Source organism: Nicotiana tomentosiformis, chromosome 2, assembly GCF_000390325.3.
Source record: "Nicotiana tomentosiformis chromosome 2, ASM39032v3, whole genome shotgun sequence".
NCBI lineage: Eukaryota > Viridiplantae > Streptophyta > Magnoliopsida > Solanales > Solanaceae > Nicotiana > Nicotiana tomentosiformis.
This window is the reverse complement of record NC_090813.1, coordinates 57799340-57812564: the sequence shown is the minus strand read 5'-3', so window position 1 is coordinate 57812564 and position 13225 is coordinate 57799340.

Genomic DNA, 13225 nt, shown 5'->3' with positions numbered 1-13225 from the left:
TGCTACAGAGACATGAAATTCTGGAGTGGAAGTGGGAGCGTATTACCATGTACTTCGTAGTTGGACTCCCACGGACTTTGAGAAAGTTTGATGTTGTTTGGGTGATAGTAGATCAGTTGACCAAATATGCACATTTTATTCCAGTCGATACTAATTATTCTTCGGAGTATTTGGCTGGGATTTATATTCACGAGATTGTTCGCCTACACGGTGTGCCGGTGTCCATTATTTCAGATCGGGGTACGCAGTTTACCTTACAGTTTTGGAGGGCAGTGCAGCGAGAATTGACCACATAGGTTCAGTTGAGTACAACATTTCACCCTCAGACGGACGGACAGTCCGAGCACTCTATTCAGATATTTGAAGATATGCTACACGCTTGTGTCATTGATTTTGGGGGTTCTTGGGATCAATTTCTGCCACTCGCAGAGTTTGCTTACAATAATAGCTACCAGTCAAGCATTCAGATGGCTCCGTATGAAGCTCTATATGGGCGATGGTGTCGGTCTCCGGTGGGTTGGTTTGAGCCTGGTGAGGTTAGAATATTGGGTACTGACTTGGTTCAGGATGCTTTAGATAAGGTCAAAGTAATTCAGGAACGGCTTCACACGGCATAGTCTAGACAGAAGAGTTATGCTGACAGGAATGTTCGTGATGTTGTTCACATGGTTGGGGAGAAGGTTACGCTCAAGATTTCACCCATGAAGGGTGTGTTAAGGTTCGGAAAAAAGAGCAAGTTGAGCCCTCGGTATATTGGGCCTTTTGAGATACTTAAGAAAATTGGGGAGGTGGCTTATGAACTTGCTTTGCCACCTAGTCTATCAGGTGTTCATCCAGTGTTCCATGTATCTATGCTCCGAAAGTATGTCGAGGATCCGTCTCACATTCTGGATTTCAGTATAGTACAGTTGGACGGTAATTTGACTTATGATATGGAGCTGGTGGCTATATTAGACTAGCAGGTTTGAAAGCTGAGGTCAAAGAACATAGCATCAGTGAAGGTGCAGTGGAGAGGCCAGCCAGTAGGAGAAGTTACTTGGGAGATGGAGCAGGAGATGCGGAACAAATATCCACACTTATTTGAGACTCCAGGTATTATTCTAAACCCGTTTGAGGACGAACGTTTGTTTAAGAGAGGGAGAATGTAACGACCCGGCGGGTCGTTTTGAATATTATAACCCCATTTCCACATTTACTGCTCAATTTATGCCTTGATATTGATTTATGACTTATCGAGTTAGTTGGTTCGGGTCCGGAAGGAATTCGGAGTGAAATGAGACACTTAGTCTCATAATTGAAAAACAAATTAAGTTAGAAAAGTGGACCGGATATGGACTTATGTGTAAATAACCTCGGATTCGAATTCTGATAATTCCAATAGCTCTGTATGGTGATTTGGGACGTAGAAGCGTGTCCGAAAGAATTTTTGGAGGTCCGTAGAGGAATTAGACTTGAAAAGCCGAAAGTTGAATTTTTGGAAAGTTTGACCGAGGGGTTAACTTTTTTGATATTGGGGTCGAAATCTAATTCTGAAAATTTTAATAGGTATTTTATGCCATTTATGACTTGTGTGCAAAATTTGAGGTCAATCGGACGTGATTTGATAGGTTTCGGCATTATTTGTAGAAATTAGAAATTTCAAAGTTCAATAGGCTTGAATTGGGGCGTAATTCATGGTTTTAGCGTTGTTTGAGGAGATTTGAGGATTCAACTAAGTTCGTATGATGTTTTAGGACTTGTTGGTATATTTGGTTTAGATCCCGAGGGCCTCGGGTGAGTTTCGGATGGTTAACAGATCAAAAAATTGAACTACAACAGCTGATGTAAATTTCTTCTGTTGGAAATTTCTTCTGCCAGATTCGAGCCCAGAAATCTCTCAGAATCGAGCCCAGAAATCGAGCCCAGATCGAGCCCAGGGTCAAGGGCCATGATCGAAGCCATGATCGAGCCCAGGGTCGAGGGCCACGATCGAAGCCATGATCGAGCCTAGGGTCGAGGGCCACGATCGAAGCCATGATCGAGCCCAGGGTCGAGGGTCACAGTCGAAGGCAGGGTCGAAGACATGATCAAAGGCCTAGGATCGAGGACCAGGATTGAGGGCCAGGATCGAGGGCCTCGATCGAAGGCCAAGATCGAGGCAGAACCGAGGTTGTCTGGGCAGAATTATAAAAACAGGGACTTCGTTCCATTCGCCATTTTTGACAAATTGGAGCTTGAGGAGAGGCGATTTTTGATATATTTTCAAGGAAAACTTGAGGTAAGTCCCTTGTGATCATTTCTACTCCATAATATTGAATTATCATCGAATAATCCGACTAGATTACATGATTTTGAGGTGTAAATCGGAGATTGGAACTTAGAAATTTGGAAATAAGATTTGTAGATTTGAGGGTCGAGTTGAGGTTGGATTTTGGTAAAATTGGTATAGGTAGACTCGTGGTTGAATGGGCTTTCGGATTTTTTTAACTTTTGTCGGGTTCCGAGACGTGGGCCCCATGGGCGATTTTTGTGCTAAATTTCGGATTTTATGAAAAAATAGTATTTTTATTATGGAATTAATTCCAATAAATTTTATTGACTGAAAACAATTATTTGTGACTAGATTCGAGGCATTCGGAGGCCGATTTGCGAGGCAAAGTCATTGCAGAGTAAAGAGTTTCACGTTTTGAGGTAAGTAACAGTTTTAAATCTGGTCCTGAGGGTATTAAACCCCGGATTTTGGTATCATGTGATTATTTTGGAGGTGACGCACATGCTAGGTGACGGGCGCGTGGGCGTGCACCGAGGGGATTGTGGCTTGGTCTGTCCTGGGAAACTGTAAAGTTGAATAATTTGTTGTTAGTTATATGCTCTCTATGTGTTGATACAAATTTGACTGTAAATCGTGTTAGAAATCATGCTTAGGCTATGTGATAGTACTGTTGGGACCTATAGAGGTCGAGTACTTGTTGAATTGCCTGCTAAATGCTATATGTACTCAGTCTCAGTTTTTACTTGCACATTTTCTCTCAGTCACTGTTATTATTATTGATACATCATATCATTGTTGTTTGGGCTGATTTCATGATTAATGAGAGCCCGAGAGACTGGAGAGATTTATGACTGAGAGAGGCCGAGGGCCTCATTGTGAGATATTGATATCATAGCACGTGAGTTGTCCATGCAGCACGTGAGTTGGCCGTGCAGATCCTTATATTATACTATAGCATGTGAGTTGGCCGTACGGATCCTTATATTATACTATAGCACTTGAGTTGGCCGTGCAGCACGTGAGTTGGCCGTGCGAATCTAGATATTTATATTATGGCATGTGAGTTGTCCGTGCAGATTATAGCGCTTGGGCTGTAGGAGCCCATTCGGAGTCTGTACACCCCCAATGAGAACGGGTACCCATTGAGAGTGAGTGATGAGGGCTGAGAGCCCAGGGAGTGATGAGGGCTAGGAGCCCAAGGAGTGATGAGGGCTCGGAGCCTAGTGAGTGATTATTGTCCTAAGAGGTTGTACTTGATTTCCATTTATTGTTAAACTTAGTTGTTGTCGGTCATTGTTGTGAAATCTCTGAAAGATTGTTGATATACAAATTACATGAACAGGAGCTGTATAAAAATTGATTTGACATGAAACTGCCAGATTTGATAGCATGTCTATTCTTTGCTGGAATTACTGGAAATAAATCATAACTGTGTAGCTCGTTACTATCTTCAGTTCCTTATTTATTATTGTTACTTGCTGAGTTGGTTGTACTCATATTACACCCTGCACTTCGTGTGCCGATCCAGGTATTTCCGGACATAGCGGGTGTTGATCCTTTTGCGCGGTTAATTTTTAGGAGATTTTGAGGTAGCTGCCGTATTCCGCAGACCTTGTCTCTCTTTCTCTATCTCTTTGTTTACTGTATTTGGTCTCAGACTATTATAGACTATATTTTCCAGACTTGTATTCATATTAGATGCTCATGTACTCAGTGACACCAGGTTTTGGGGAGTGTTTGTATTATATTTAAATATTATATTTTTAACCTTAAAGAGAAATTTTGGTTTATTGAGATTATCGGCTTGCCTAGTATCGAGATAGACGCCATTACGACAGGTTGGGATTTTGGGTCGTGACAGGGCCGATCCAGAGTTTCGTGTACACTGCCGAGGGACGTGCGGCACGATCCATAGATGTATCTATCCTGCCGAGGCGTTCGGCCCGCTCCACAAGAAGTGAGGACATTTTCTTATGTACCTCCAGAAGGAGAGTATATTTATTATAAGATAAATTCGGGAGGAAGAACAATTTATCTTAGCAATTAATTAATTTAAACAGAAAATCAAGCATATGAGATTTCCATCCTTTATATTCATATATATCAATTAATATTAATTAAACAAAGAATACAATTTACACAAGTAATTCATGATTTGAGTCCTAAACTACCCGGACTTTAGCATTAATAGTAGCTACGCACGGACTCTCGTCACCTTATGTGTACGTAGCCCCCACAATTAGCAATAATTATTTAATTTAATCACGTATGAGGTAATTTCCCCCTCACAAGATTAGACAAGAGACTTACCTCAATTTGTTCTAATTTAATCTACTAGAAGGTCTTTTCCACTATTATCCAACTCTGTCTGGCTCGAATCTAGCCAAAATAATTCGATATAATTACTAAAAATTATACGAATCAATTCTATAAGAAAATACTACATTTTAAATAAAAATTCCAAAATTAATTAAAATTTCGTCCGTGGAGCCCACGTCTCGGAATTCGACGAAAATTACGAAATATGAACCCCCATTCAACCACGAGTCTACCCATACCAAAATTTCTAAATTCCAGTAGTAATTCGGCCCTTAAATCCTCAAATCTATCCAAGAGGGTTTTCAAACTTTTTCAACTTAATTCCCCAATTAAATGATAAAAATAGTGATCGATTAGGGTAATTTAACCAATATTGAGTTAAGAATACTTACCCCGTTGTTTTCTCTGAAATTCTCCCAAATATCGCCTAAATCTGAGCTTCAAATCGTTAAAAATAGAAAATGGGATGAAGTCCCATTTTTAGAACTTAAACTCTCTACACAGTGATTTCTTATACGCGATCGCGAACTTCCTCACGCAACCGCGTAGCATAAATTTTTCTACCCAGAAATTAACTCTACGCGATCGCAAAAAATCCCACGCGATCACGAAGCGCAGTCTCCACAAGCTTACGCGATTGCGAACCTCCTCACGCGATCGCGAAGCATTAAGCGCGTGGTCAGCTTCTGCTTCGTTTTCTCTTCCTGAACGCGACCTTAGCCACGTGTTCGCATAGCACAACTGAATCCAACCTACGCGAATGCAGACTTGCCCACGCGATCGCATAGAACAAATTCTCAACAGCCAAATAAGCCTACGCGATCGCAACCCAATCCACGCGATCGCGTATAAGGAAATTAGAAGAAAATTTCCAGCAGCTATGAGCAGTGTTCCAAAGCCAAAAATGATCTATTAGCCGTCTGAAACTCACCCGAACCCCTCGGGACATCAACCAATTATACCAACAAGTCCTAAAATATTAAACAAACTTAGTCGATACCTCAAATCATATCAAACAACGCTAAAACCACGAATCATCCTGCAATTCAAGCTTAATGAAACTTAAAATTTTCAACTTCTTCATTCGGTACCGAAACCTATCAAATCAAGTCCGATTGACCTCAAATTTTGCACACAAGTCATAAATAATATAACAGAGCTATATAAATTTTCGAAACCGGATTCCAACCCCGATATCAAAAAGTCAACTTCCCGGTCAAACTTCCAAACTTAAATTCCTATTTTTGCCATTTTCAAGCCTAATTTAACTACAGACTTTCAAATAAAATTTCGAACATGCTTCTAAGTCCAGAATCACCATACGGAGCTGTTGGAATAGTTAAAATTTTATTCCGGGGTCATTTTCTCAAAAATATTAACCGAAGTCAAATTTGGCCTTTTAAAGCCAACATAAGGAACCAAGTGTTCCGATTTCAACCCAAACACTTCCAAATCCCAAACCAACCATCCCCACAAGTCATAAATTATTAAAAGTACATACGAAAAGTTTTATTTTAGGGAACGGAGTTTTAAAAGTTAAAATGACCGATTGGGTCATTACATTTTCTTTCGGTGGTCATATTACCCCCTAAACTATTTTAAAATAGAATTGTTGCACCCTTGAAAGGCCACGACCACATCATATGTTGATTGTTGAAGCCACGCGCCGGGTACATTTCATTAGGAATCTTTTTTAATCTTTTCTTATTCTTTCCCTTGATTTTTGTTTTATTATTCTATTCTTTTTTTCTTTTTTTTTCTTTCCCTTCTCTTCCTCCAATTACGCACCTTCTTCCCAGAACGTGACCACTCCCACTCCCACTCCCACAAAATTCTTTCCATATTTTCTTTTTTATGTCCTTTTTCTTTTTTATTTATCAAATCTGAAATTATTGCTTTGTTTGTGGTTATGCAAGAAGAACATAATCATAAATGGTGGGATCTGTTATTAATATGATGGACCCGCTGATAAAGTTCTGCAAAATTTGGTTGGAAAAAATAGATTTCGATGGTCGGAAAACTTTCCGGCAAAGGACTTCCTTCATTACCTGGTTATTTTTTTCTTGCAAATTTATGGACTGATAACAGAAAATTTTTCTACAACCCCGAATCCTTCACAGATTTGTCTACTTCTCAAATCATTTAGAATGAATCTGAAATTACTGAGTTGTTTAAAAAAATCATCTTCTTAAAAAGCTAGTTACACTAAGGGAGATAGATGAGAGAGAGAGAGAGAGAGGGAGATTGTGGTCGCCGGCCAGCCAAGTCATCGGGGCGGCGGCAGACCCCATAAGAGAGAGAGAGAGAGAGAGAGAGAGAGAGAGAGAGCGCTACTGGGAGTTGGGAAAATGGGGGATGCAGCTATGGACTTAGAAAAATAAGAGGGTGGAGAGTATAAATTAGGGTTTCAGTTGCGGAGAAATTTGGGGGTTGCAATGCGGTGATGGCATCGGCCATGCTGCTACTCGGGTGGAGGAAGAAAAGAAATTAAAAAAGAGATAGAAACAGAAAAGAAAAGAAAAACTAAAAAGATGTACATGTTTAATAAAAGGCATATTAAAAATAAAATTTTAGTATTTGTTTTTGTTGCTCAAACTCTTAAAGAGAGTGAAATACACTCAATATGCCACGTAAGTATTTAGGGAGGTAATAATTTTATTTTAAAATAGTTTAGGGTGTAATAGGACCCCCGAAAAGAAAAAAAGTGTAATTGAAACTTCGGTCATAAGTTAGAATAGTACTTATGCAAAGCTTGAAACAATTATACTAATGCACTCCAATCATTGGAACAATTTATGATGAATAAATTCACCAAGCTAGCATTTAATCTGTTAATAACTCTAAAACTCTGGTCCCTTTTTAATACTTTATCCTCCTAGACCTTCACTATAACTACAACAACAATCTACATATGATTAGGAGAGAATGATCAGATTGCATAGAATGATTCTTTTATTCTTTTATTATAACTAGCTTTTAATTTCTCCCCCGTTGTTATTCGATTCAATTTTCTACAATCTTTCCGTAGTATAGTGTTCTACAATAGTTTGGTTATGTTGAACCAAATTCCAATATAAATAAAAAAATATTAGGTGATTTTCTTTCGTCATCTACTTAAACTTGTTGGTGAACGGAATTACTCTAATACTTATATTGTTAAAAGGTTGTAAATATCCAGTGAGATAATCGAAGTGCGCTTACCCAAATACCATCACATTTCTAAAAAAAACATCGTATTGTTCCCATAGGAATAAAAAGGGTATTTCTATTAGCATAAATTCACACAGAACTCAAGCCCTCAAAAAGATTATAAATAAGAGTTCTTATTAACTATTAAGATTAGATCATGTCGGTCTCATGATCACTAAAGGCCAAAATATTTCAAATTTCAGAGCTATACAACTTTTTTTTTTTTTTTTTAACAATTGCGAATAATCATGTGGCCTAGAGAATTTTTAAATGTGTGATTTATTGAATTTTTTAATTAAACATTAAATTTTAGGATTTCAGTCTGTGGACAACTGGACATGTTATACAATTGATGAACTGGTCTGATTCATCTATCTTAAATTGAAATATGGCGAGCCAAAATCTTCTTGATATTTCGAATTTCAAATTGATAGCAATGCGCTTTAATTTGTTAAGCAAACCGACAAATCAACATTTAATTGTAACTTCTTCTTTAGAATCTTAGATAGAAGACAATGAATTAAAGTGTAACAGTTCATAGTGGTGCACTAATCGATGTAACATTCGACATTTGTCCTAAAACTTTCATTGCAATAATTACTAAGTGCCATAAAATAGGAAAATGACAATTTATGCTTATTCAAGCATAGCTTGCATGGTGCATGCGAACTGTGTGTTCTTAGGTAGTGACAAGATTATGGCAATTCAAACCTTAATTAATTTCACAATAATTTTGTCCCTCCTACTACATATAAATAATCTTCCTTTCATCGTAAAAGTATCGGATCAAACGATGTTCTCCTCTCTAAAAAGGCCATAAGAAACGCTGCATTTCTTTACTTCGATAGCTCTTTTGATTTTTCAAGGATAGCAATAGCTAAGGTGGCCAGAAAACATAAACTAAACATGGTGGCTTTTACGAGTGCGAGAGGGAGCGCTACTCGATGGAACCCTATTGCATGTCGAATTTGTGGCCAAATATTTCCTCATGCTATACCACTTATTTATCATTTTCAGATTCATGAGAGGGAAGGTTATACTCTATCACTTCGACGGAATGGTAAGAACGTACATGAAAATGATGGCACGACAAAAGAAAACTCATATGTATCTCCTAATTTTCCAATAAAGGTAATGCATCAAGTGATGCAAGAATTACCAATACAACAACAATTTAAAGCCAATTTTGCAGGTTCTTCACTCTCAAGGAGGCCAATCTTCAAGTCTAGACAAGAACAGTCTCATTTTCCTTCGAGAAGGAATAATCATGCTATTTTCCGTGCAAAGTTTCCACAATCATATTTCAATGGTATGGAGATTGACCATGTTGACCTCACAAAGCCTTATATCAAGAAACTAGAAAAGCCTTTCACTTTTAGTGACGTTGAAGATGATGAAGATAAAAGCTTGGACTTGGACTTGAAGCTTTAGAATAGTCACCTAGAAGTTTTATTTATGTTTTCCTTTATTTGTAGTTTATGTTCTTCTTGCCTCTTTTTTTTTTTTTTTTTTTTGTTTTGCTTTTCTAGTCAATCTGAATTTCAAATATATATCTCCTTTCCGAAAATTAGTACTCCCTTCATTTCATTTTATGTTTCTTAATTTCAGAGAGTATGAAGTTTAAAAATATAAAGATAACTTAAATCTTTTGATCTTAAACTAAATTGTTATTTGGGTGCCACTTTATCATTGGCTTTCTCATTTAGCCTACTCAACTGATAGGAACAGGTGCTTGCTTCTTCAACCGAAAGAGAATCTAAGCAAGATCGTGTGTGGCCTTCGTATAGAGCTTTTGGCTACGGAAAATTTGGCCACGCTTGTAAAATGTGCCCTTTATTTTATTAGGCCACACTTATTAAATGTTGCAAAATCATAAAACAATTGACAACATTTACTTGTATATATGGCTACCTTTTAAGCGCGCTCTTTTTATAATTCTAAAAGCAACACTTTATAAGTATGCTCTAAAAGTCCAATAAAGTTTTGGCTAAAATGTTCCCTCCAATATTATATCTCTTAGTGAAATATTTTTTCCCAATTTCAAAAGGGCAAAAGATCTCGCTCCTCCCTAAAATCTCTATGGATACTGTATACGGTTAAAACCGATCCTCGGTCATGAAGATCGATCGAGGATGGCATTTCAATCGAGGGGTATCTTCATGGAGACCCCGAACGAATTCCGAGATGGGGGCGTCGAGCTCGGGCGTTCGAATCGACCGAGGTAACATCGACCGATACAGGTCCCGAACATCGATGCCCAAAAGTGATCGCCTAGCTCGAAACCAAGGCCGGGGTTCCGATCCGATACCGTGCTCGAGTCGGTATCGAGTTCACAGACAAAAAGCTGTTACAACCGCACCAAAGGAGAGAATCTCTGCGAAAATTAAGGAGGAGACACACCATCATGGGTCCTCCACTAGTAATATTTATTCTATCATGTTGCTATAGATAAAGTAGTGATCCTTGGCTATAAAAGGGAGGAGAGTTTGTAATAGAAGGCATCTCTTTGGCTATCAATAAGAATTCATTGTGTTTATCTTTCTAAAGCTCACCAAATATCTTTGTTCATCATCTTCTATTTTTGCACCATAAATACGTGTATTGTTATTTTTAGATCAAAGGAATCTACTTGCCCTTAGAACCATACATAAATTCAACGTTATCCGATTTTTCGGGTAAACAGTTTGGCGCCCACCGTGGGGCTAAGGATAACAAGTGATTATTTGATACAAATATACAGCACACTCCAGCTTACAGCTTCATGTCAGCAATGGCTCTGCCAATCGACCTCGAAGCCGACCTTCAGGATGAAACCAACAACTTAGTGCCCGTGGCCGAAAGGCTACCCAACAACGTCAACGAGGCTCGAATAGAGGAACCCGAAATTCGAGCCGAAGTGCCAGTAGATATCAATTCACGAATAGCTCTAGAAGCGAATCAATGTTCCGAGCAGGAAAGAAGCGTTCAGGGTGGCGCTCGACCCATAGCCCGAGACACCCACAACACGGGGGAAATCGGGGTCAGTTTGCGTATGATTTTTGAAATGCTACAAGCCCAACAAGTAGCGATAGCTCAGTTGCAGAGCCAAACTCATATGCGAAGTAATCCAAACTCCAATCCACTTCTTTGAGAAGTAACCCCCAGAACGGAGCCCGACACAGTAAAATCGAACGAGCGAAAATCAGGAACCGCTCCTGAAATTGCTAAACTGCTCGAGGAACTCACAAAGCGAGTCGAAGCCAACGACAAAAAATTCGAAACATATGATGCTAGGATTGATCATATCCCGGGGGCTCCGCCCATGATGAAAGGGTTGGATTCGAAGAAATTCATACAAAAGCCTTTTCCATCGAGCGTAGCCCCGAAACCGATCCCAAAAAAGTTCTGTATGCCCATATTTTCCAAATATAACGGTACGACCGATCCTAACGAACATCTCACCTCCTATACATATGCCATCAAAGGCAACGATTTGGAAGACGATGAGATCGAGTCCGTATTATTGAAAAAGTTCGGAGAGACCCTCGCAAAAGGAGCAATGATCTGGTATCACAACTTGCCACCAAATTCTATCGATTCTTTTGCCATGTTAGCAGATTCGTTCGTGAAAGCACATGTTGGTGCCGTAAAGGTTGCAACAAGGAAATCGGATCTATTCAAAGTAAAACAAAGGGGTGACGAAATACTGAGGGAATTCATATCCTGGTTTCAAATGGAACGCATGGACTTGCCACCAGTCACAGACGACTGGGCCGTACAAGCTTTCACCCAAGGGTTGAACGGACTGAGTTCGACAGCATCACGACGGTTGAAACAAAGCTTGATCGAATACCCTGCAATAACTTGGGCGGATATACACAATCGGTATCAATCGAAAATCAGGGTCGAAGATGATCAATTAGGATTTCCGTATGAACCCACGCGTCAGAACCGCGCAACCACTAAAATTCTGAAGGAAACCAACAGAGAACAAATGTCAAACAGAGACTGATATCAACCGTACATCACAGATCGGGTGAACCACGGTTCGGCGCATGAGACAGTTAGGAACAGTCGCAGATACGATCGGGGGCAAAATTCTCGGGGACTTATGAGCAAGAGAGGTTTTGATAAATATACCGATCCTATAGAAGTTCCTCGATTATCGGAATATAACTTCAACATCGATGCATCCGCCATCGTATCGGCCATCGGACGCATCAAAGATACCAGATGGCCTCGACCCATGCAGACCGATCCGGCCCAAAGGAATCCCAATCAAATATGCGAGTATCATGGCACCCATGGTCACAAAACGGAAGAATGCAGACAATTAAGAGAGGAAGTAGCCCGCTTGTTTAACAAAGGGCACCTCAGGGAATTTTTGAGTGATAGGGCGAAGAACCATTTTAAAAACAAGGACTTCGGCAAGCAAAACGAAGAAGAAGAGCCACAACACATCATTCACATGATCATCGGCGGCGTCGATACCCCTCAGGGACCTATGCTCAAACGCGCTAAAACGTCGATTGTAAGGGAAAAGCGATCTCGAATTCAAGATTACACTCCCTCAGGGACTTTATCGTTCAATGATGAAGATGTAGAGGGAATCATCCAACCCCATAACGATGCACTGGTAATATCCGTACTCATGAATAAAATTAAAATTAAGCATGTGTTAATTGATCCAGGTAGCTCGGCCAATATCATCAGATCGAAGGTCGTAAAACAGCTCGGCCTACAAAACCGGGTCGTATCTGCAACTTTGGTTTTAAACGGATTCAATATGGTATGCGAAACCACCAAAGGCGAGATAACCCTACCGATAAACGTCGCCGGAAAAATTCAGGAAACAAAGTTTCATGTGATCGAAGGCGATATGAGATATAACGCCCTTTTCGGAAGGCCGTGGATCCACAACATAAGAGTTGTACCTTCGACCCTACACCAGGTCCTCAAATTCCCAACACCGACAGGTGTCAAAATAGTGTACGGAGTAAAACCAGCCGCAAAGGAAATGTTCTCCGTCGAGGAAGCAAAACCAACAAACGAAATGCCAGTGAATGGATCGGGTTCAAAAGGAGGCACAGTCGAAGACCGGAACACCAAATAGCAACCAAAGACATCGGCCGCGACCCAGCAAGATAAGCAGAGCATCGAAGAAGATGATCAGTGGATCCCTCGGTCCTTCGTGACCCCCGATGACTCAGATGCCACCGAATCAACTATTGAGGAATTGGAGCAAATCATTTTGATCGATCACTCGCCCGAACGAAAGGTATACCTGGGAAGGGGTTTGAGACCCGAACTCAGGAAGAAAATCATTCAATTTCTTATCAATAACATCGATTGCTTTGCTTGGTCCCATTTAGATATAACAGGAATCCCGCCGGACATAACGACACATCGACTAAGTGTGTCCCCTAGATTTAGATCGGTGAAGCAAAAAAGAAGACCCCAATCGGAGGTGAAGCATGCATTCATAAA